We start from the raw sequence: 6009 nt of genomic DNA, 5'->3' as shown, positions 1-6009 counted from the left end.
TCAATTTTTAAAAGTCAAGGAGACTTCCAGAGTAGGTATACAATAAACTGTGGACTGTGTTTGAGGAAACCCAGCTGTTTACTACCACAACCTGATGAAGTGAATGATGGACTCGAGCCTTTCCGGGCTTGGCTGGCAGCCCCCGAGTCTCAGTCCCGTTCTAGGAAGAAGTGCACCAAGGTCACCGTGTGCAGGGAGAGAGAGTCACATGGCTCTCCACCAAGAACAGATCCCATCCCTGCTGTGTCTCTCAGCCCTGCCTCCTGAGAGCGTCACGTTGAGAGATGTGCCATCCCTGCTGCAGGAAGGAGTTTGTTAGCAAGCTCTGGGAAACATCTGGTTCCTTGGACCTCCTATGTACCTCATGGTGGAAGATTTTGAGACATTTCACCATTTATCAGAAATGGTTTTCAGTGTTAAAAATGGTTCTTTTTTGTTTTGGTTTTGTTCCGTCTTTTTTCCTTTTTCTCAATGTATCTCCCATTTTTACTGTGCATATTCATATACATAATGTTTTCAGCACTTCTGGCTCCTCCCTTTAAAAAGAGATGATATTAGTTGATTTTGATCAACTCTACTCAAAACTTTATCCTCAGTTCCACATTAGGATTAGCCTTTAATAATCTGAAGATATAATTCAATTGCTTAAAAGAAAATATTATTAGAAGACCTTGGTAGAATTACACATATCAAGAAACACTGGACTCAGACATGATGTAGATATGACTGACTTTCTTTCCTTCTTTTTTTTTTTTTTTTTGAGATGGAGTCTCACTCTGTCACCCAGGCTGGAGTGCAGTGGTACGACCTCAGCTCACTGCAACCTCTGCCTCCCAGGTTCAAGCGATTCTCCTGCCTCAGCCTCCCAAGTAGCTGGGACTACAGGCACACATCACCACACCCGGCTAATTTTGTATTTTTAGTAGAGATGGGCTTTCACTATGTTAGCCAGGCTGGTCCTGAACTCCTGACCTCAGGTGATCCACCTGCCTCGGTCTCCCAAAATGCTGGGATTATAGGCGTGAGCCACTGCATCCGGCCTCTTTTTTTTTTTTTTTTTTTAATAATTTCTCAGGGGAGGGCAGGGCAGAGGTAAGAAATAGTTGGTACTGTAAGGAAGTGTTAGAGACTATTATGGAAAGGTGTTCATTATCTTAAGGCAACTAACAAACGATCATCTTTCAGTCAGAACATTGGAGCAGCAGCCTTTACTGGTCATGAAATTTGCATGATATCTAAAGTTGTATTTGCAGAAAAAGGTAAATGTTGATTAATAGCAACTTTGTATAGAAAGGCAGATGCCAGCATAAAAGTGGTACGTGCAGACAGTGGTAGTTCTGGAGTCCTGGTCCTTGAGGTGCTTGTCCATCACAAGGCCGTCACACCCAGGTAGAAATGCCTGAGGCAAGCAGCGGAGCTGTCCATGTCAGCATTTACACAGGGAACACTTCTTGGACAGCTGGGTGTCACGGGGCTCAAACCTACGGCTCTCATTGTGCATGTAATATTCACAGGTCTGTCCATAGAAGGACGGGGCTCAGACACAAAAGAACCCCAGCATGCAGGTTCCCCATTCAGACAGCAGGTTCTGTTTAGCTCCTTACTGTCTTGTATCCCCATGGAAGGGATATACTGGGAAGACCGTGGGTGAATTGCAGGCTCCTCCTGAGGCTGAATGCTGTCATCTCTGAAGGCTAGGCCTCCTGAGGTGACTGTGCAAGTTCATGGTGGCCCAACCCGGCAACGAATCCCGTTTCAAATGCCTTGAAATGGCCATGATCAAAATTACACTCTGACATTGTCCCCTGAACGTTTGGGCAAGCCAGAGTATAGAAGAGAGAGAATTTTTCATTGTTTTTAGTTAGGAGGGAATGGCTGATGGGTGCTTGGCTATTCTACAGATTCACGGCAGAGCAGCTCCTTCTGGATCCCTCATCCCCATGCAAGCTGGGAGCTCTGGTCGGTGCTTCTCAAATCCATTTTGTTTTTCTGAGTCAAAGGGGCTGCTGACAGCCCATGAGCCGGAGCACCTGAAGCAAATCTATTCCCAGCTTGAACAGTGCAGGTAAGGAAATTGCCAGAGTGACCATCACTAATTTTGCTCCCTAGTGCTAAGTGCACCTAGCGGGCATGCTGAGTTCCACCCCCTCCTGCCATCCAGTGGCGTCAGGGACTGGCATGGTCCCCAGTGCTTTGCTGCCTGGGCTGCCTGTCTGTGCAGGGCCAGTTTCAGCTGTGTGCAACCTCCAAGCTTCAAGCACAAAGGATCACTCAGTTGCTGAAGAGCAGAAGCCCCAAGCATCTGTGGTAGTTTATTGGCGTGCTCAGTAATCTTCCTTCAGCTCAAGCAACAGGCTCCTAAACAAGGATCAGGTAGAACTATTTTGCATTCATTTGCAGCTAGCCATTAAAAAAATTACCCACTCGTTTAGGAAGCAGCCACAATTTATGCTTTGTGATAAAATTTTTCAAATGATTATATTTCTCAATGATTAAGCACCACGATCAAGTATGAAAAACAAATATTCAAAAATTTTCAATATATGCAATATATGTGATGAACATTTTAGTATTAAGAATGTTAAGAATCAGCAGTTTTAAAAAATAAAAAATGTAATAACATGAAAAGATTTTAAACATTACTATAAATGAATAAAAAAGCATATATTTTTAAGCATCAGATTGGCAGAGATAGGAAAACTCACATCATGCCCTATACCCATGAGAGACTGGGAAAAGCACCTGCTCATATATTACTGGTGGGAGCATTCATAGACACAGCGCTTTCGTAAGACTGTTTGGCAGTGTATGATGACAGTTTAGAACTTGCACACTCATTTTCCGACATGGGAATTTCTTCTTAATTCATGCTAAGATAAGCAGACAAACCTCAAAGGAGACTGGCCGAGGATGGCTGAGTGCAGCGTTATTTATCTCCCGTGCCGTCAGTGGAGAGCCTGCTCTGCCTTCCTGTTCCGGTGATGTGCAACTCACTGGATTCAGAGCTTATGTGTAGCCCCAGGGCAAACCCAAGGTCCCCGGCTAGTGACTGAAGGGACATTTCTTCTGTTCTGGGTAGAACAGTCACAGATTCTAGAGCAGGGGCCCTGACACTTGATGAGGAGCATCCACTTTGTCTTTCCCTGAAGCAAATCATTAATGTCCAACACATAGCAGTTATGTCAGCTCCACAGATGGAGCCTGGCCCATGTGGCTGCTGTCCCCTGGGCTCAGCGTCCCTGCTCTGAGATCCACCTGCAGGTATTTTGCCAGGGCAGGTCTGGTCTCCCACACTGATTGGCACCAGCCAGGATTAGAGACTGAGTGGCCTGGGGCTCCCTCCTGTGTCACCTTCATTAAAGCTTCGAGTTCCAGGAGCAGCAGCCTTCTCCTTCCACCCTCTTCAGGAACACCACTGGAGCCTGGTGGCCATCTGGGTGACCCGATGCCCTCAGAGCAGTAGGGTTTGCTCCGTCGTCATGAATGGCATCTCCATGTGCCAGTGTCATCAGATGGTCAGAGTGGGGTGTGGGGAGCATAAGGCAGTTGTGTTGTGGATTTTTTTTTCCTAGAGGAATTAGAAACCTATTTACATACAATTAGCATTAATTTACATATGATCCTCTCATAACTAACTCCAAAAACTTCTCTATGAATTCAACTAATTAGTGCAACTAATCACTATTGTAGCCCAACCCAGCATTAAGGGCATTAAATACATAAAATACTGAATAGATTTGTAAAGTCATCATCATGATAATGGTAAATCAGCTTAGGTCGCTCCCAAACGCAGCTGGCAATAGCTGCTCCCAGCCCTGATTCCTTATGCTGGAGCGATAGCTCAATTAACAAATTCCAGGGAAATTGTACCTTTATAACAGTTGGCTGAGTTAACTCCTACTCCCTACCTCCCCTAAAAAGCACAAAGAAGGAAAAGAAACTAATGTTAATTTACTATCTTTCGTTCAATAGTCACTGTGCTAAGGGGGCGCAGTTATTATTCCACATGTATTCTGTCATTCAATAAGAAATCTACATAGTTGTTGGTTGATGAAGAGAAGAACACATAGAGAATGTCACATTGTAGATTTGTAAGTTATCTGAGATTGCCCTTAGGGTTTGCAGTGTTTGGCCTGCATGAATGCCTGCCGCAGCTGAGTCTACTTTTCCCTCCTTTCTTACCCTGTATCCTGGAGTGACTAGACCACGGCCTGCCTTACTTGAGAATAGAAACTGTGGGGAGAGGAGCAGCTCAACCTGCTCTGCCACTGGCCATGTGTTGAATCCCACCTGATGGGTTCCACTGGGCATTGATATTGTCCTGCACATTATTGAAATGACATGCTCACCACTGGTGTGTATAGCTGACTTTCAGTAGCATTTGGGGAAATGTTACCCCTTCAGAGGTTGGGCAGGGGATAGGAGGGATCTGTTCTCAAACAGTACAAGAGTCCTCAAAATTCAAGCTACTCTGTGCAGTCATCTGAAAGTACTGATTTTTTTTTTTTCTTTCTTTCTTTTTTTGAGATGGAGTCTCGCTCTGTCACCTAGGCTGGAGTGCAGTGGAGCAATCTTGGCTCACTGCAACCTCTGCCTCCCAGGTTACAGTGACTCTCCTGCCTCAGCCTCCTGAGTAGCTGGGATCACAGGCATGCACCGCCACGCCTGGCTAATTTTTGCATTTTTGTAGTAAGAACAACTTGTGAGTCATTCTCCTGGTGAATACCTTTCCACTGTGGCCCTAGGGCCTAGAACCTTCTCCTGTGGACCTGACTACCAGCAACAGAGAAGTTTACTTCTTGCAAATGAGCTCAGTTCTGTGCTAATGAGCTCTTCTTTCCCCACTGCTGCCCCCAGACATGGCCGCATAAACCTTCGACAGCCAACCTTTGCTGTGGAGGGCAACCATGGTGAAATCCACCACCATTGGCCTTGAACAGAGATGGTGTCCTGGCTGAGAAGTTAGAGGGAGGAGAAGTGTCTAGTCTTCATAGCTTTCCAAAATGGTCCTGTCCTGTGTGGCAGGGTGTTTCTAGGGTAATAGAGTTTCAGTTATACTGTGGCCTGATTGATATCCAAACACTCCGTGGAACTTTTTTTCTAGAAAAAAAATGTGTGGCTACCAATAAATTCATAAACAAATTGATAGGTAATTCTTTTGTAATTTGGGGTAGACCGCCTGGTCCAATATTTTAAAGCTATTGTAGCATAGTTATTTTTAAAATAAATCACTGCCCTACCTTAAGTCAATTTCTCCCAACACCAGAGTGATAGTTCAAAATTATAAATGTGAGTAAACTGTAGAATGAAATTTCCAGTGTCTCTGAATGGACTGTGCTCATTGCCCTGTCATTGCCCATTGTCTTATCCATCCACTAAGATCTCACTTTCCTCCTTCTGTGACTTCCCCTTCTTTGAACGTCTCTGGGACCTGCTTGATTAGGCACTGCCTTGCGTGTTCATTTTTTTTTTTTTTTTTTTAGTTTTGTATTGTGAAGTAGATCTTAAGTCCCATGAGTGAGAAGATGTATCTTATGCTGCTTCTGTATTGGTAGCACCATTTGGCTCACTGTTATGTGTCCCAATATGAAGCTATGTTTCTCATGTTGAGTTTAGGTGATATCACATGGCTATAAAGGGGTCAGTTCTCCAACAAGACAAAACAATTCTTCATGTATATTCACCCAGCAACAAAGCATCAAAATATAAAGCAAAAACAGATAGAATACAAGGAGAAATACATGAATTCCATGTTATAGCTGGAGACTTCAACACCAGTATATCAGTAATTGACAAATCTAACAGGCAGAATATCAGTGAGGTCATAGTTGTACTGAGCAGAACCATCAATCAACTGGATGTAATTGACATTGTAGACAATTTATCTAACAACAGCAGAGTAAGCATTCTTCTCAAATTCATGCAGCTCATTCAACAGGATACACCACACTCTGGGCCATAAAACATACCTTAACAAATTTATAAGACTAGAAATCATACAAAGTTTGC

At 44.0% G+C, this 6009-nt stretch overlaps 1 pseudogene; it reads right to left on the bottom strand.

The window, feature by feature from the left end:
- Positions 1-1270: 1270 nt before the first annotated feature.
- Positions 1271-1799, bottom strand: LOC104006693 (protein Cripto-like; annotated as a pseudogene).
- Between the last annotated feature and the right edge of the window lie 4210 nt (positions 1800-6009).

The sequence above is a fragment of the Pan troglodytes genome, chromosome 5 (assembly GCF_028858775.2).
Source record: "Pan troglodytes isolate AG18354 chromosome 5, NHGRI_mPanTro3-v2.0_pri, whole genome shotgun sequence".
NCBI classification, from domain to species: Eukaryota; Metazoa; Chordata; class Mammalia; order Primates; family Hominidae; genus Pan; species Pan troglodytes.
This window is presented reverse-complemented; position numbering and strand designations above follow the sequence as displayed.